This window comes from Chlorocebus sabaeus, chromosome 11 (assembly GCF_047675955.1).
Source record: "Chlorocebus sabaeus isolate Y175 chromosome 11, mChlSab1.0.hap1, whole genome shotgun sequence".
NCBI classification, from domain to species: Eukaryota; Metazoa; Chordata; class Mammalia; order Primates; family Cercopithecidae; genus Chlorocebus; species Chlorocebus sabaeus.
In genome coordinates, this window is record NC_132914.1 from 88,139,177 (window position 1) to 88,159,989 (window position 20,813).

Sequence of the window (20,813 nt, forward strand, 5' to 3'; positions counted from 1 at the left end):
TATATATGTACCCAATACAGGAGCACCCAGATTCATAAAGCAAGTCCTTAGAGACCTACAAAGAGACTTAGACTCTCATACAATAATAATGGGATAATTTAACATCCCACTGTCAACATTAGACAGATCAACGAGACAGAAAGTTAACAAGGATATCCAGGAATTGAACTCAACTCTGCACCAAGCAGACCTCATAGACATCTAAAGAAATCTCCACCCCAATCAACAGAATATACATTCTTTTCAGCACCACATTGCACTTATTCCAAAATTGACCACATAGTTGGAAGTAAAGCACTCCTCAGCAAATGTACAAGAACAAAAATTATAACAAACTGTCTCTCAGATCACAGTGCAATTAAACTAGAACTCAGGACTAAGAAACTCAATCAAAACTGCTCAACTACACGGAAACTGAACAACCTGCTCCTGAATGACTACTGGGTACATAACGAAAAGAAGACAGAAATAAAAGATGTTCTTTGAAACCAATGAGAACAAAGATACAACATACCAGAATCTCTGGGACACATTTAAAGCAGTGTGTAGAGGCAAATTTGTAGCACTAAATGCCCACAAGAGAAAGCAGGAAAGATCTAAAATTGACACCTTAACATCAAAATTAAAAGAACTAGAGAAGCAAGAGCAAACACATTCAAAAGCTAGCAGAAGGCAAGAAATAACTAAGATCAGAGCAGAACTGAAGGAGATAGAGACACAAAAAACCCTTTGAAAAAATCAATGAATCCAGAGCTGGTTTTTTGAAAAGATCAACAAAATTGATAGACCGCTAGCAAGATTAATAAAGAAGAAAACAGAGAAGAATCAAATAGACAGAGTAAAAAATGATAAAGGGGATATCACCACCGATCCCACAGAAATACAAACTACCATCAGAGAATACTATAAACACCTCTACGCAAATAAACTAGAAAACCTAGAAGAAATGGATAATTTCCTGGACACTTACACTCTTCCAAGACTAAACCAGGAAGAAGCTGAATCCCTGAATAGACCAATAGTAGGCTCTGAAATTGAGGCAATAATTAATAGCCTATCAACCAAAAAAAGTCCAGGACCAGACGTAATCACAGCCGAATTCTACCGGAGGTACAAGGAGGAGTTGGTACCATTCCTTCTGAAACTATTCCAATCAATAGAAAAGGAGGGAATCCTCCCTAATTCATTTTACGAGGCCAACATCATCCTGATACCAAAGTCTGACAGAGATACAACAAAAAAAGAGAATTTTAGACCAACATTCCTGATGAACATCGATGCAAAAATCCTCAATAAAATACTGGCAAACCGAATCCAGCAGCACATCAAAAAGCTTATCCACCATGATCAAGTGGGCTTCATCCCTGGGATGCAAGGCTGGTTCAACATATGCAAATCAATAAATGTAATCCAGCATATAAACAGAACCAAAGACAAAAACCACATGATTATCTCAATAGATGCAGAAAAGGCCTTTGACAAAAGTAAACAGTCCTTCATGCTAAAAACTCTCAATAAATCCGGTATTGATGGAATGTATCTCAAAATAATAAGAGATATTTATGACAAACACACAGCCAATATCATACTGAATAGGCAAAAACTGGAAGCATTCCCTTTGAAAACTGGCACAAGACAGGGATGCCCTCTCTCACCACTCCTATTCAACATAGTGTTGGAAGTTCTGGCTAGGGCAATCAGGCAAGAGAAAGAAACAAAGGGCATTCAATTAGGAAAAGAAGAAGTCAAATTGTCTCTGTTTGCAGATGACATGATTGACTATTTCGAAAACCCCTTCATCTCAGCCCCAAATCTCCTTAAGCTGATAAGCAACTTCAGCAAAGTCTCAAGATACAAAATCAGTGTGCAAAAATCACAAGCATTCTTATACACCAAGAACAGAAAAATTTTGCAATCTACTCATCTGACAAAGGGCTAATATCCACAACCTATAAAGAACTCAATCAAATTTACAAGAAAAAAATGAACAACCCCATCAAAAAGTGGGCAAAGGATATGAACAGACACTTCTCCAAATAAGGCATTCATAAAGCCAACAGCAACATGAAAAAATGCTCATCATCACTGACCATCAGAGAAATGCAAATCAAAACCACAATGAGATACCGTCTCACACCAGTTAGAATGGCAATCATTAAAAAATCAGGAAACAAGAGGTGCTGGAGAGGATGTGGAGAAATAGGAACACTTTTACACTGTTGGTGGGACTGTAAACTAGTTCAACCATTGTGGAAAACAGTGTGGTGATTCCTCAAGGATCTAGAACTAGAAATACCATTTGACCTAGCCATCCCATTACTGGGGATATACCCAAAAGATTATAAGTCATGCTGCTATAAAGACACATGCACATGTATGTTTATTGTGGCACTATTCACAATAGCAAAGACTTGCAATCAACCCAAATGTCCATCAGTGACAGACTGGATTAAGAAAATGTGTCACATATACACCATGGAATACTATGCAGCCATAAAAAATAATGAGTTTGTGTCCTCTGTAGGGACATGGATGCAGCTGGAAACCATCATTCTCAGCCAACTGTCGCAAGAACAGAAAGTCAAATACCGCATATTCTCACTCATAGGTGGGAACTGAACAAGGAGATCACTTGGACACAGGAAGGGGAGCATCACACACCGGGTTCTATCGTGGGGAGGGGGTAGGGGGGAAGGATTGCATTAGGAGATATACCTAATGTAAATGATGAGTTAATGGGTGCAGCACACCAACATGGCACATGTATACATATGTAAAAAACCTGCACGTTGTGCACATGTACCCTAGAACTTAAGGTATAATAATAATAATAAAAGATAATAAATTTGCTTATTTATTTATTTATTTATTTATTTATTTATAACACATTTCATTTGCTCAGTTCATCTAATCAGGCGTTCATTTATTCAAGAAGTTTATATTTGGTGCTTATTCTGTGGAAGCAGTTCTCCCAATTTCCAGGGGAATTAAAGATGTATAGGACTAAGTAACTCATATTCAAAGGACTTAAGATCTAGTAAGAGAAGATATGCCCACAAATATTTCTGGTATCTGGAAGTATGCAATAATAGTATTTAATTTCTTCCTTCTTTGTTCTAATGTTTTTAGTTTTGGGTATAATCCTTGCCTGTTGCTAAACTCTGCTGCAAACTACCGTCCCCCTCAATTAACCCTCCTGTTCCACTGACTCTCTTATTTTATTACCTACCACTCTGTCCCTGGCTTACTATACTCCAGCTCTTCCTGGGATGCACCCATCATACCACAGCTTCAAGGTCTTTGCACTGGATCTTTCCTCAGTCTGGAATAATCTTACCTCAAAGATCCACAGGGATTACTCCTTCATGTCCTCCAATTTCTTTTCCATGAAATGTCATATTTTAATGTGGCATTACGAATCCTCTTTCAAAACTGAATATCCTTTCATACGCACTACCTGTCTCTTTTCCCTGGTGTTCATACCGTTGCACGTGGTGACATTTGACTATATTAAGTAGCTTGTATTTCCTCTCCATCATGATCTTGTTTTATGTCAGTCTTCCCCCACCAGAACATAAGCTCTAGGAAAGCAGGGATTTGAAGGAGACTGGTACAGATGCTTCCACTTTTGGGAGTGCAAGTGAATATGATAGAGAAGCAACGAACATAAACAGAGTTGGGGGAAACTTTCTGCAAAAGCCTGAGCTAGATGTAAAGGAATGCACCTCAGCATCAATCAAACAGACAGAATGTAACAACAGCAGCACTGGTCTGTCACCAGGGCTCAACGTTTGTATCAGGCATTCCATTGACCACCACTTTCACTGGTCTCCTCTTCCCAAATATATTAAATCAGAAATAAAAATGTATCAAGCCTTATTATCTCATAAGATCCAGTCAGAGAAGAAGGCAGTCTTGTTTTCTTTAGCTTAACTGTTTTACCTCTTCTAGAAATACAAATTCATTTAAACTGAAGTACAATTAACCTTTGAACAACAGGAGTTTGCACTTCATGGGTCTACTTATACTCTGGTTTTCTTCCATTCCTGCCACACCTGAGATAGCAAGACCAACCTCTTTTCTTCCTCCTCCTCTTCAGGCTACTTAAGGAAGAAATTTATGATGATCCACTTCTGTTTAATGAGGAGTAAATATATTTTTCTCTTTCTTATGATTTTCTCAATAACATTCTCTATTCTCTAGCTTACTTTATTGTATGAATATAGTATGTGATGTAAATAAGATACAAAATATGTGTTGACAGTTTGTCATTGGTAAGGCTTCTGGTCAACTGTAGGCTATTAGTGGTTAAGTTTTTGGAGAAGCAAAAATTATATATGAATTTTCAACTATGCAGGTGTCAGCAGTCCTAACCTCTGTGTCGTTCAAGAGTGAACTATTTATTTCAACCAGACTTTACTTCTTGGCTTTTCGATATGAATTAAAAGTTGTGCATTAATGTAGAGAAAAATGTTAAGAAAGGCGGTATACTTAATCTTAAAATGAGTCTTATTTCTTTGTCATAAACTAGGAGAGTTACTAGTTTTTCATTTCAATTATTTTTGCAATTTACAGTCTTAAAATGACATTAACAAAATATGCAAGTCATTATTAACTTTAGCTTACCACACAATATTTTTGAACGACAAGAGATTTATTTGTGAAGAAAATGTAATCAAAATATGTCTTATAGGCATGCTATATTAAACTATTTTTGTTTGCAAGTTTTATAATTTCTGCATGACTTTAGAAAAAAGTCATATTTTCTAGTAAAATAACAAGTAAATTTTTAAGAAATGACATTTAGTGATATAAATTTTCATAGCATCAGTAATAGCCTAAGATATCAATGTTTTTCTTTTTAAGTAGATTTAATTTATAATAGACTACATTTATTAGACTTTATTTTTTTGAAGAAGTTTTAGGTTTATAGAAAAATTGGGCCAGGCGCGTTGGCTCATGCCTATAATCCTAGCACTTTGGGATGCCAAGGAGGGTGGATCACTTGAGGTCAGGAGTTCAAGACCAGCCTGGTCAACATGGTGAGACCCTGTTTCTACTAAAAATACAATATTAGCCGGGCATGGCGGCACCCACCTGCAATTCCAGGTACTTGGGAGGCTTGAGGTGAGAGAATTGCTTCAACTCAGGAGGCAGAGGTTGCAGTGAGCCAAGATCATGCCACTGCATGTCTCAAAACCAAACAAACAAAAGAAAACACCAAAGAGCAGAAAATACAGAGAGTTTTTATGCACCATCTACCCTCTCTCCATATAGCTTTTTCTATAATTGTCATGTTATAATTGATAAGTCAATATTGATTTATTATTATTAACTAAAGACCATAGTGTATATTAGAGTTCACTCTTTGTGTCAATCTTGTATAGTCAACTTGACTTTGTGGTTGGACAAATGTGTAATGACATGTATCTACTATTACAGTCTCAAAAGTTCCCTGCTTATAATATTACAAATAAAAACTAAAGTAACTGTATATCCTGTTAAAATTGTATTATGCCTTTAACACATATTTACTTTAACTAACCCTTTTTTTCCTACTGTCTTTAGAAAAGCCAACCAGATATGACATGTATAGAAAAGTGTATGTCTGTTTGTGGGGAGATATTGCTCCCTTAACAACTCGACAATTAAAGAACCAAATGAAATATAAGCAACATTTATTATTGGCTCATAAATATGATTGAAATATTAATTAGCAATTAAAATATTACGGAGGTTAACTAAACCAGATGAGAGCTAGGGAACCTTTATCTGGAAAATACATTTAAGTTTAAAACATATACTTTTACGTGAAAAGAGTCGTGGCAAATCGATTAGGTCACTTGTTTAAAACGATGGTTAACAATCTTTATTGTGTATTAAACATCACTTTCAGTATTTATCAGATTTAAATTTTGTGTTTAACTCTCTGGGAATCTGATTGAGTAGCACTGGTTTGGCAACATCCAGATATCTGCTATTTTTAACAGAAAAATAAACCAGAGTGATTTGGATAGTACTAGTGCATAGACCAGACTATGAGAAGCAACCCTGAAAATGGAGTCAAGTTTGAGCTCTCAGACAATCCTGTGTAGTTACTTTAGCATATAAGCATTTATATTTGTGCTCACTGTCAAGGCAGACAGGTAGATGCCACCTCAGCAAATGACTTGGCCCACACATTCACTGTGCATATGAATTCTAAATCATTTTACCGATGGCTTTTTAACCTATCTCCAGTAAAGTAAAGCTTCCTTTTGAAGGGTGTTCCAGGATGTAATTGTCATTATGTTCAAGAAGTTGTTATGCTCTATTGTGTTTGCTCCAATTGGTCAAGGTGTGCCTATTCAGTCTTGTTTATGACTCTTTGATGACTAACAACTGACTTCCATTCTCCGTATGAAAACAGTAATGGAGCCAATTCAAGTAATTATATTTTCTTCAGATTAACTCCCTCCCACCACTTTAACCTTCCTTCATAGTGTCTCCTCCACACCCTGACTCATTATTCACCAGATTCTTTTTCTCTTCCTAAAACTATTGAAAACTGACACAATACTCTGTGGATGACTAATGTAGAACATAGTGGAACAATTTCAAGACTCTGTAAGGGTAACTTTCACACTACTACTAATGTTATTTCAGTAAAGTTGTGTGGCTTACATAATGCTTCCACATGCATCATTCTATTTATTAGACAACCCTGTGAAGTGGATTCAAATACTCTCATTTTATAGATGAGAACAATTTAAATCTAGAAATAATAAGGAATTCATATCCAATTTACATAACAAATATGTTTTCTTGTTTCCCTGTTCTTGTTACTACCCTTCTGTATTTCATCTTATTATAGAATGGCCAGGAGATAAAGTGAAGCTATAGAACTGACTGGATGATTCCAGAAATAGGAGCTATAGAGTCTCATAGTAACTTGTGAATTGTCCTACAGTGCAGTCCTACAGCTCTGTTATGATAATCCTCCAGATGAAGCTGTCTTCAAGACTGGACTAGATCTTGTGCTATAAAGCCACACTGGAACCATCTTCAGTTCCCAACCTTGCTGCAGCTTTATATTCTTGTTGATAGCCTCTTTGAATCCATCAGGTAAGAGCAGAGAAATTTAAAATTGTGTCTGAGTCTAATTCCATTCTAGATTTACATTTTTCTTCTGAGTTGCTATTTTTATTTTGTATGTATATAATCATCTAACAATCACAACAATCAAGACATAGAGTATTTCCATCCCCCCCTCAAAAATTCTTTCATGTTCCTTTGTCATCAATCCTCTACTGCCATCTGCTCCTGATTTGATTTCAGTCACCATAGTTTTACCTTTCCCCGATGTGACATAAAGAATGAAGTCTGTTGAGTCTGACTTCATTCACTTAGCATAATTCTATGTAGATTCATCTGTGTTCTTGTGTATAGTAGTAGTTTGTTCTTTTTTATTACTGAGAATTATATACATATATATCACAATTTGTTTAACTATTCCTCATTTGGTGAACAATGGGTTATTTCCAATTTTAGGATATTATGAAGAAATATCTAAAAAATCATTCACATACAGTTATTTTCATGGCTATACATATTCTTTCTATTTTAAAAAATAGCTGGAAGTGGGATTGCAGGACTACATGATATATATGTAGGTTTAACTCTATAAAAAACTGCTAAGCTGTTTTCCAAAATATCTGTACCACCTTGCATTTCTACCAGCAATGTATGAGAGTGCCAGTTACTTTTTATCTTCAACAGCAGTTGTATTTGTTTTAGTTTTAGCCATTATCGTACATATGTAGTAGTATCTCACTTCGGAATTTATATGTATTTATCTAATGATTAGTTATGTTGAGCATGTTTTCATGAGCTTACATGACATTAGTATCTCATCTGTGGTGAAGTGAATTTTCAAATCTTTTGTCCATTTTTTTTAAGTTGTATTTTTTTCTGAGTACAGAGAATTAAGAGTTTTAATGTATACTAAATACAAGTCTTTTATCAAATATATTTTGTAAAGATTTATTTCAGTGTTTGGCTTAACTTTTCGTTTTCTTAACAGTATCTTTTAAGGCAAGGCAGGTTTTTTTTTTGTAATTTTGTGAAGTTAAGTATATAAATTTTCCTGTAGTTCATGACTTTTGTGTTCTAAGAAATCATTACTTAGCCAGTGTCACTAGGAATTTATTTTATGTTTTCTCCTAGTAAGTTTTATTGCAGTGGGTTTTAGGTATATGTTCCATTTCAATTTGCCTTTTTTTTTTGTTTGCTTGTTTGGTGTATAAATAACCAATTGTTCCAGCATCATTTTTTGAAAAGAGTTTTCTTTTTTCATTGAATCATCTTGGCATCTTTTGTGAAGACTCAATTGACCACTTTGTATGTCAGTTTATTTCTGGGTGCTCTATTCAGTTCCATTGATCTGCATGTCTCTTCTCATACCAGTACGACACTGTTTTCATTGTGATCACATCACAGTGTATAATAAAATCATGTAGTGTGAGTCTTCTCATGTTCTTCTTCTTAAAAATTATTTGACTATTCTAGTTTCTTTGCTTTTCTAGATTCAGCATATCAATTTCTACAAAAATCTAGGATATTTATTGGTATTTGGAGATCGACTTGAATGAAATTGATGCCTTAACAATAATTTTTTTAAAGCACGAACATATTACATTACTCAATTTATTTAGTTGCTATTTACTTTCTCTTCAGTATTTTATAGTTTTGAGCATAAAAATGTTACAAATATTTTATTAATTTATCACTAAGTAATTCAGTTTTAAATGCTATTATAAATCTGATTCACTTAACTTTTGGAAGCCACCATGCCTCTAACCAATAGGACATTTAATCTGAGTACTATGGTGGTTTCTGGCCTAGCTTGAGCAAAGCAAAGCAAATAGAGATCATAGTTAGTTCAGAATATTGGAAGGAAGATATTTACAGCTTATTTGCTCAATTGTCTAATCTACAATGTCCACTGACTCCATAATTTATTTCAGCAAGGATGATGACATTCTGACAACTTGGAACCGGTATTACTGATGATAAAAAGGGAGCTTTGTCTATCTTCATTAAAATTTGTTGGCTATCTTACACATCCCAGGAAGAAGTGACTGGGCAGAGAAGAGATACCTCTATTGTCCTGTAGACCTTCTTTACTGGGTACAAGGTGGAGTCCTAGTTTTTAAAGGCCTTGAAGGTGATTCTGACCACCAACCAGAGTTGAGAACTATAGACCCTCTGCTAAATTCCCGTTACTGTCTTCATCTTGCCAATCTTGTAATGTATTCATTTATTTATTTTTATTCAAAGAAAAACAAAATTATATAAACAAACATATGTTAATGCAACATTATGTGAAAATATGCTCATAGTTCTTTGGATTCTAAATACAGTCAATCCAGCATGAATATTCATAGTACAGTTAACTGAGCTGCATATTCTTGTTTGCACTGAAAATTGATGGGGATAAATGAAACTGCCTTGCATACAAATTCTTTTGACTACTTGCTGTCAACATCTTATTGCTTTACAGCCCCATTTAGCTCCATTTATATTGCCTTTTGCATATGAGTGAAAATCAACCAAAATGATGTAAATACATGTGAGGGATATAATCCATTATTCCATGCTACAAGTGAGGATGAAAGAAGAGATCACAAATCAAAGTGGGGAAAAAAAGCATCAGTGGACATGAATGCATTGCATTGGGGGTTGGGGTGCTCTTATGTAGAAAATAAATGTCATTTTGCCAAAACTAAGTTAGTCAAAATGATTTCATTCCGATATACAATGAAGATGAAGACCAAGTTAACCAAAGACTAGCCAAAAGGCCGTCTTTGCCACTAAATTGATTTTAAAAATCAGCCAGAAGTATTTAAGTCGATCTTTTATATTAAATATCCAGGTAGTTGAATTCCAAATGGTTACTTAGTGGTCTATTTTATAATTCAAGTACATCAGCTCCAGGTTTATTTTTATGAGTCAGAGAAACAAAATTGATTTTAAAAAGTCATCATTCAATAATCTAAATGATTTCCTTTCTGTAATTTGTTATATTGACTTTGTTGAAATTAATTTAAATTATTTTTCTAAGAGGTGCTCTCAAAATTGATTACAGTTCACTTGGCATTTGATATTTATATTTTGAGTTTCTAATTATTGCATATCTTTTATGACCTTCTGGCAAGCATGTTATGTCCTACCCCAGCTGAATTAATGTGCATTATAACTATGGAAACATAGTCCAGGTTAACAACAACAACAAAAATCTGCTGCCACCTAATCAAATGAACAAATGCTTTAAAATGTTCTCAAAATCACATAATTAGTACTTAACTGGACAGAGTAATATAAATGAAAGTCTGTATAGCCATTGAAAGTCAGAATTCTACTACATGGTTTCATATCACACCCACACACACTGAATTTCAGTATATCACATTTCCCTTTCAAAATGATTGTTAGATATCTTTCTCAGTGGGTTGAAGGATGATTCCAATTTAAAATTTTTTAAATAAATTAGAACTTTAAGTAAATTTATTAAACTTTGGAACTTATCATAATGGATTGGTTCAAGTTTAAGACTAAAATAAGAATCTGGCCTTTCAGCTATAATCTTTGAATTTCCATTTTGTTTAGATGTGATCAAATTCACTCAAAAAGAAAATGATTTGGTTTTTCTAATATCTGCCATCTTAACAACTACTAATATTTTTTGTTTAACGGAAAGAGATTTCAGATTCTTTTTTAAATAGCATATCTTAAAATGAAAAGGCAAAACCAAAGCAACAACAAAAACAAAGACTTACTACAGATGTTCTTCGATTTATGACAGGTTTATGTCCCAATAAACCTATTGCAATTTGAAAACATTGTGAATTAAAAGTATGTTTCGCTTAGAGTATTTTGTATTTATGATGAGTGCTTCCAGATGTAAACCCATCATAAATTGAGGCGCTTACTGAATGCCTGTCAATTTAGCACCATTGTAAAGTCCCAAAATTGTTAAGTCAAATCATTGCAAGTTGGGGATTTTTTGTATTAGATATGTGATATCGTAATTTAGATACGGTTTAACCAACATGTGAAATCCTGAAGATGATGGGTGATTTCTAGACTATTTTTTTCTTAGAGACCTCATAATCTGGAATTATGTTAAGGCCTAACTTTAACATCATTGACACAAACACGTTAATCATTAAAAAAGAAAGAAAATCAGCTACAGAAAAAAAAAAAAAGAAAGAAAGAAAGAAAAAAACAGTTTTAAGAGCAAGAAAAAATTTTTCCCCCTTTGCTGAAAAGCTAAAGCCCCCAAAGTTCCCAGATGAATAAATTATAAGACAAACTTCAGCAATTCTACAGGACTGGTGTCAGCAGTGAACCAACTGTGGTTGTGAACATCACCAGCACTTGGATCCAGGTCTTTAACATCCTGGATAAAACTCCCTTTTAGGCCGGGCGCGGTGGCTCATGCCTGTAATCCTGGCACTTTGGGAGGCCGAGGCAGGCGAATCACGAGGTCAAGAGATCGAGACCATCCTGACTAACACGGTGAAACCCCGTGTCTACTAAAAATACAAAACATTAGCCGGGAGTGGTGGCGGGCGCCTGTAGTCGCAGCTACTCAGGAGGCTGAGGCAGGAGAATGGCGTGAACCTGGGAGGCAGAGCTTGCAGTGAGCGGAGATCGCACCGCTGCACTCCAGCACGGGTGACAGAGGGAGACTCCGTCTGAAAACAACAACAACAACAAAAAACTCCCTTTTACCTTTCCAACACCCTGGAGCATTCTTTCTTTTGTAAGATCTCATTCATATGAGGACTCAGTGCTCTCGGGCTGCCCTCTGGCCCTTTCAAAATACAATCTCAAAGGCAAAATATCACCCAGCACTTCCCTTCATCACACGTGGTGTCCATTTCAAATTTATCTCTCCCTCTCTCTAATTCTCCTTAAAATCAGAATGTCATCTTTAAAGTAATTCATGCCTTGTTTTGTGATATTACTACACCTACTCCATAAATTTATCTATCATTCTGTGTTAATGATTCTAAAATGCACATTTTAAAAAAAATTAGTAGTATTTGAATTTAATCATACATTTAATGTGTTTAATTGATGTGACTGTATCAATTGTGTTTTTACACTGGTGTTATGGAATTGAGAAAATGTAGTACTTCTTTATGGGCTTTTACCTCTAAAAACATATTTTCCTAAACAGAGTGTATATAACATTAATGGTATATGAGTGACTCTAGATGAGACATCAATAAATGTGCTATGTTACGTTAATAGTTGTATGTGTATTTTAATGTATGACAGGAAAAATATATTGTGCACTTGAAACTCATGATTTTCAGGCATAAAATTGCTTAGAATTAAACTAAGTTGGCCAGGCGCGGTGACTCACGCCTGTAATTCCAGCACTTTAGGAGGCCGAAGCAGGTGGATCACGAGGTTAGGAGTTCGAGACCAGCCTGGCCAGTGTGGTGAAATCCTGTCTCTACCAAAAATACAGAAATTAGTTGGGCGTGGTGGCGCGTGCCTGTAGTCCCAGCTACTCAGGAGACTGAGGCAGGAGAATCGCTTGAACCTGGGAGGTGGAGGTTGCAGTGAGCTGACATTGTGCCACTGCACACCAACCTGGGAGACAGAGTGAGATGCTGTCCAAAAAAAAAAAAAAAAAAAAAAAAAGAATTAAACTAAGTTAAAAAAAAAGTTTAAAAACTTAATTTAAATTGGAGTGAGAAAAAAATCCAAAGTAAATAATAGTGCAGATGGGACAGGAAAATCATGAGTTCCATAAGGACAAGGGATGCGCCTTCTTCATTTTTGAATCTCCAAAGCTTCATAATTAGCACATTATGTGTATTGCATTTCTTTGAATATTGAATGCTTTGTCTCATTTATGGTGGATTATATGATCTGAAAAATTTACCCCAAAGAGTGAAATGCTTGATCTATAAAAATACTTCTTCAGGAACAGAAGTATTTTAAAAGAAGAGCTTGTGATTCTCAACGAGTTTTTAAAAAGAAAAAATTGGTTTGTGCTCCGTAAGTGTATGGAATGGCTTTAGGTGCCTGCACCACCAGCTTTGCCCATTCTTTCCTTGGCCCACATTAAGACTGAAGTTATTCACATTGTATTTCTTTAGAATGCTTGATCATCCCTGTTAAACTACTTTAGCCTAAATCAGAAACTTCCAAATTGTTACTTTATGTAAACACATTTTAAACTACATAGTGCATGGAGCAGAATGCATACTCGACACTTAGATTGTTTGTCAGGGTTATGGTTTCTACTTCCCTCTTTTTCTGGCATCTCTTTGTCCTCACTCTGCATATAGCATTGAATGCCAACAGCTTGAACACTGTGAGGATGATGTTTGGGGTCGATACTTTTTACTTTGTTCTGTTTTTTCTTCTATTTTTAGACATGATCTCACTTTGTTGCCCAGGCTGGAGTGCAGTGGCACAATCTCAGCTCACTGCAGCCTCAACCTCCCAGACACAAGTGAACCTCCCACCTCAGCCTCCCAAGTAGCTTGGACTACATGCATGTGCCAGCATGCACAGCTAATTTTGTTCTTCCTTTTTTTTTTTTTTTTTTTTTTAGAGTCTAACTGTGTTGCCCAGGCTGGCCTTGAACTCCTGGGCTCAAGTGATCTTTTCCCCTCAGCCTGCCCAAGTGCTGGGATTACAGGCGAAAGTCACCTCACCTGGCCAGTGCCTTTTTCTATCCATTGAAAGGCCTAGTGAGGGACCATAAGAGAACCAATTCCAGAAATGTTTTGTGCTTCTGCAGGTTTCAAGAAGGTAAAGACCCAATTCTCATCGCTTGGTGTAGAGAAAGGTTTTATCCCATCCCTTAATTATTGTTAAGCAGTAAAATTAGCACTAGACTAGAAATCAAATATCTTGTTCTCATGTATGCTGTAACTGCCTTATTCTAATTCCTGCATCTTTCCTCTGTACCTCAGTCTTCTTTGCAGTGAAATAAAAGCGTCATTTAGATGATTTCCAAGGCTGACTTCCATTTTGAAGTTTCCTTGAGTCTATCATAGTTTAGCATAGACTATAGATGGGGTAAGGAGGGACTATAAAACAAATGAGTTTAGCATCATTGCCCACCCACCTGAGTGTCTATTAAGAAAAAAAAAAAAAAAGCCCAGCTGTCATCCTGACCGTTGATTCACTGCTAACTCCTTTGTTACCCTCTCTCACTGCTTTCCAAAATGATTTATTCCTCTGTCATAAGCAGACTTGGAATATGAATAAAAATAACCAGAATGATGGCCTCCATAAGCTCTCACTGAAAGGCCTGGAAGTTTATATGAAATTCAATAGAATCCTTACAACAAGGAAGATATTAACCACAAAGAATATAGGTTGCGCAGTACACGCATGTGTGTGAGTGTATGTGTGTGTGTGTGTGTTTTCAGAGCAGAATTGTTACAATTTACAGAAAATAATTCTAGATGAAATATGTTCTCCGTCAGATAAATCCTTTAAAGTAAACTTTCAAGTAAAATTTCCAAATGGATCTATATTACAGTCAACTGCCTCCACCCTATCCCCAGTGACAAATACAAGACAGCTGCTAAATTTAACATGCCTTTACTGGAACACTAGTACCTCCTGCACAATAGCAGGCTATGTGCTGCCAATCCACAGGATGTACTCAATTTCTGAATTGCTGCACAGCAGCCCTGCTGATCCTTAATCCTTGTGAATATAGCACTGACACGTGGCCAAGACCTTCAGAGGATTGATTTTTAAGGGAAAAAATAGGAACAAAAGGAAAGAAAAAGCTCAGCGCAACATGTTAAGACACATCCTGTGAGGCAAAAAATTTGAGATGGTGAAAAAATGACTCAATAAATAAATTTAAAGACACACAGTCTCCAATATGGTTCATGTTCTAAAAGTTCATTTGCAGATGAGTTGTTTCAAAATGGGAATGCATTCCTCCACAGAAACAATGTTTTACGTGTCAGTTGGGCACCCAGGTTAGGTCATAAGATCCAGAATGTGCATGATGTAACTAATATACAAATGATATTGAATCCATCACTCATAATAATATGTTGGTTGAAAAAAGAGTCAGAAATGCATCATACATGCTGTTAGCCTGATTCATTCATTCATTGAACACCTAATAAGTTGTAGGTGGGACTACATGGCCAATGATACAGGCCTAATTCCTATCTTAATTGAACTTACTAAAAACAGATTGACATGCTTAGGTACTAGCAATATGTTCAATTGATACTGACTGCAAAGAAGGCAACTGGATACTCCAATATATAGTGTTCATATGACTCAATCAGCAGCACCATTCTTACGTTTGGTATATGTGGGAAAAGGGAGAGTCAATTCAGTGAGTGACATAAAATACTGCATATGCATGTTAGCAACATGGATCTGAGTGGTCAGGATCCCAATTAATGTGTATGGGCTTCAGGAAAACTGTCAAGAGATAGGTAGGTTAAGAGTATCATGAGTGGGAAAGACATTGACATATATGATAGTCATTGATCCCTCAATGAGAAAAAGGACCGTCCAGAGCTAATATGTAAATTACTTCTTATGCCAGTCTTGGAGGGTTAAAGGACTGAGTCCCTAAAACTCATATTTGTCCAAGTGCTTTTGGATCTGTTGAATTTCTTTGAGGCATGATCACTAACCAGAGTTAAAGCTGATTCTTCCTTTAGAATAAGCTTTCTTTCTTTCCCTATTTTCTTCAGCCTCTGGTTTCAGTCTCACTTGCGATCCTGTGGCAGGCACCATTATGGCTAGAATCTATTTGCTTTCTATTGGCAGTTTCCAACACCCTGCAGCAGACTCATTTCTCTTACATTTTAATCGTATTAGGTCCCCCATTTAAGTTCCTGTCTACAGTCTCTGAACCCAATAAATAATCAGATCATCTGCCAAGGTGACCCTTTAAAGTACTCTAGCAACTTTTTCATAATAGAAACGTGTTCTGCACACAGAAAAACAATTCAAAGTAAGTAGGCATGTTCTCAAGAAGAGGGCTTTTTGCTCAAAGGGTGCAAAAGAATTTCGAACTGTGGTTGTGTGGAATACCTGGACTTCTTGCTAACATAGCTGTCTAAAGTGGCTCCCAGTTAAGTCTTGGCTCCATCCCATCTGCTCATTCCTCATGAAAAACACAGGAAGTAGCCTCTGCATTATTTCTCTTTTCAGTTTCACTCTGTCTTTCCATCTCTGGCTTGATGCTGGTGCCAAGAATAGCCCTGGAGCTTTCCTGTTACTCTATAATCCCAGAATTGGCCACTTTTGAAAATTCAAGGGGCTTTTCTGCTGCTAGGAAAGAAAAATAGTTGTGTGCTCAAAGATTCCTGTCTGTCTTCTTTTTTTATTATTGTATTTTTCTCCTTAAACTCTGTAGAGGAAGACGAAGGGACACATAGGTGATAACAGTGGGACTCAGGGTCTACACAAGGCAAAGTTAAAAGTTAACTTCTTTATTTCAGAGGAAATTCAGACTTCAGGGGCTCAGGGAATGAGTATTCCAGGAAGATATCCGTCCTTCATTGTGGATAAGCCTAGGTAAGTTGAAAGTGAGGATATTTTTTTCAGAATAATTGTGATCTCAGGGAGCAATAGGGTAGGGTCTTCAAGAAGAAAATATGTTTCTAATTCTCTTACCCAGGTTTTGCAAGGGAAGATATAGGGAAAAGGCAGTTAAAAATAGAATGAGGCTAGTGCCACAAAGAAATTGTGAGGTGGTGATTAAGCTAAATAAACAAGACAGGCTAAATTCTACTTAGCAGCCAGGGCTAGTTTGAGTTAGTATAGGTTCATTCCGCTAATCTCACCTCAAAATGCGAAAAAATAAATCCAGTGACTGGCAAGGCCCATTCAGGATCGTACTAGGGCCTTTTCAATTCAGATACTAAGAGATGACCCCTTGTAGGTTAAAGAGGTAGTCACTTGGCTCAAGGTCACTGCTTTATACATATAATTTTTATTCTGTCCAACAAACCTGAAAGAAAGGAACTATTGTCTCCACTATAAAGAAGAGAGAACCGATGTTCAGAGAGGTTAAAAATAACTTGTTCCAGGTCACAGAACAAAAAGGCAGAACAACTTGAACCCTGGTTAGTTTGATATGCAAACCCATTTTATCCCTATTGCCCCATGCTGACTCTCCACCTACTAGCTGCAAAGCAAAGACACCACATTAGCCTAGATCTGAGCAGGAAGAAGACAGATTCTAAGCATTGTATTCCTACCTTTGACTCTCTTGTTTGAATGTGTTTGTGAGTATAGGGAAACCATCTTAACGTGGGATGGTAATAAACAAAATAGAAAAAAACCTGGGTCCCTAATGCCATTTTTCTATATAGTCAAGCCAACATGGCCCACTTCCAGGCTTCAAGTTATAGAATAAATAACTTCCTATTTATGTCATTCATGATTCACAGTATTCTTGCCGTTAAGCCTGATCCCAACTTGTATAATAATAGAGCACTGTGTACAGCAGTGGACCGCAGATTCTGGAGCAAAAAATCTGGCTTCAAATCCCAGTCCTGCCACTGATTGGCTTTATAATGTTGAGCAAGTTTCCCAACCCTCTTTGCCTTAGTTTCACCATATGTGAAACTTAAATGGTATTTACTACTTCAAATTGATTTAATGAGGTAGAAGTCAATATTTGTAAAAGACTAGGGATTGCACCTGGCATGTAGGAAGTGCTATATACAAAGGCTTTTTAAAAATTTGTTTCTGTGTGTTTCGTGTGTGTATGTCTTTTAAATACAATTGTTTCCATTTCCCCATGTAGTAATTTTAATAATTATAAATTTTTCTTTTGTAGTTGTTCAAAGTTTCGACATACTCGTTTTCAAATATAAAGCTGTCATATTATACTCCTTGTTTAAACTTAGAATACTAGTATTTTCCATCAACAAAATTAAAGTTTATATATGTGTGCGTATATATATGTGTGTGTAATAAAGACCACTCTATATGATACGTAAGTATTTGTGAGTGACTTTCACCTCTACTATCTCATTTTAATTCCTTTAGCACCTCTGTGAAGTAAAGGTGGTTATATCAACCTCATTTAACAGATGAAAAAATAGGAAGCTTACCGACATACTCAAAATTATGTAGCTAATGAGAGAACTGAGACCAAATCCATACCTTTTGATATCAAATTTGTGTAACTTGTATAACTCTATGGTAATATGATATGTGGCAATTTTATATAATTTTCCTTTATTAATATTGTAATGCTGACTTCTCGTCAGTAACCCCTGGTTGGTAAAATGACTTCAGTTATCTTTAATTAAGGGTTTAACATACATTTAAGTAAAGATATAAAAGGATATAAATTAGGATTGATCTAAACCAACATAGAAATGATCTTACTCAAATTTCCAGATTCCCTTGCAGCTGATATGGGCATAAAACTCAGTCCTGAATAATGAGATAAGAATTCTGAGGGAATTCTGGGAATGCTTTTGCTGATTTTTCTCCATAAACTTTGTTCAAAGTTCAGCTCTCACTCTTTTCAGCAGGAATCAATCAGTGAGTTTTATTAAAAATGGCAGAAGTGCCAAGCAAGAACAGAACAGAACAGTGCTTGTGAATTTGGCAGCTTGAAGGACTCGTTCTTAACAAAAGTTGAAGTGGTATGGAGTTAGTGATGTAATGAGATGGGTACTGTACTGAAATTTTTGTTGTTGTTGTTTGTCTTTTTGTAGAGATGGGATTTCACCATCTTTCACAGGTTAGTCTTGAACTTCTAGGCTCAAGTGATCCACATACCTTGGCCTTCTAAAGTGCTGGGATTACAGGTGTGAGCCGCAACTCCTGGCTGTCTGTTAAACTTTCATTCAGAATGTAAGTCATGGAAGTATTTTTTGTAGCATCGACTAGTGATGTCTGTCAAAATGTAAAATGCACCCTTGAGAGCCAGAGATTTTACTTCTAGGAATCTATTCTTAGCAGCATTGAACTGTGAAGATTAGAAATAATTTAAATTTCTCTCAGTAATGGAAGTGTGCATCTCTGCTATAGGATAGACAACCAAAAAAACACTGAGGTAACCTTAAATGTACTAACAAGGACAGTTGTCCAAGACATATTCTTAGTGAATTATTTTTTTAAAATCAAGATTTGAAAGAATAAATATGGCCGGGCGCGGTGGCTCATGACTGTAATCCTAGAACTTTGGAAGGCCAAAGCTGGCAGATTGCCTGAGGTCAGGACTTTGAGACCAGCCTGGCCAACATGATAAAACCCCATCTCTACTGAAAATACGAAAACTGGCCAGGCATGGTGGTGCATGCCTATAATCACAGCTACTCAGGAGGCTGAGACAGGAGAATTGCTGGAACCCAGGAGACAGAGGTTGCAGAGAGCTGAGATCGTGCCACTGTGCTCCGGCCTGGGTGACAAGAGCGAGACTCCATCTCAAAAAAAAGAAAAAAAAAAGCCCCAAATATATGTATGTATATATATACACACACTGTGAAGGGAAGGAGGCATTAGAGAATGATTTAAAACTTGCGTTTTTTGCCTTATACAATGGTAATGTGCTTACATATTATTTATATTATTTAAAAAGAAAAAAAGCGTTTTTTAAAATCTGTGAATCATGGTAAAGAAAGCAGATATAGCCTTGCAGAGATTACTTTTGAAAAACCTGTATCAACAAAGGCAATCAAAGAAATTGAGTAATAGCTGAGGAAAATAGGGGTTCAGGTTTGTTATATTTTTTAAGATGAAGGACACTGTGTATATGTTAATTGGGAATTATTTTCTCAGTAGAAATACCATATTTCTTCAATTCTAAAATACAGGGTTTTTTTCACATTTTAATGATTTTGAAATATGTTTCATAATCCATTAAATGAAGTATAGAGGATTGGCATTAGCTTCTACGAGTCATCTTGAGGCAATATTCACCAAAATCCTTTTTAGATTAAATTTTCCACTTGAGGTCTTTGAAGCTCGCTTGTGTTCAATTCCTGGGCCATGTCCCCCTCCTCTTTTCATTCGGTGTCAAGGTTAAAATTGGCACATTCCACTGCTTTCCCTTTCTGCCTAGTAGGCTATTGTCCTCACATATCCTTACATTGAAGATGAAGGCCTTTGATGTTCAAGAATTTGGGAATTTTTTATTAGCTTTCCTGTCTTGAAGCATATAATTTTTATCTCTATGAAATGCAGATAAAGGCTATTACAAAAGTAGAAACAAAAAATGAATTAAGAAATGCTGATGAGGATGCGAATAAAAACAATCAAAATCCTTCTGCATTGCTGGTGGGTATGTAAAATGCTGCAGTCTCTATGGAAAATGATACAGTAGGTCTTCAAAAAATTAAACATAAAGTTACTATATGATACAGCAATTCTACCACTAGGTATCTATTTAAAAGAATTGAAGGCACACCCATGTTTATAGCACCATTATTCACAGTAGTCAAAAGGTAGAATATTCCCAAGTGTCCGTCAACAGGTGACTGGATAAACAAAATGTGGTACGTACATATGACAGAGAATAATCAGCCCTAAAAAGGAAGAACATTCTGACACATGCTATATAGCACAGGTGGGGCCTTAACGACATCATGCTAAGTGAAATCACTCAGTGATGAAGAAAACATAATGTATGATTCCACTTATCTGAGCTACCTAAAGGTACCTCAAAATGTATCTCATGAGGTCAAATTTATAGAGACAGAAAGCACAATGGTGGTGCTAGGGCAAGGGAGGTAGGGGTGGGGGAGAATGGGGAGTAATTGTTTAAAGGGTGTGTCATTGCTATT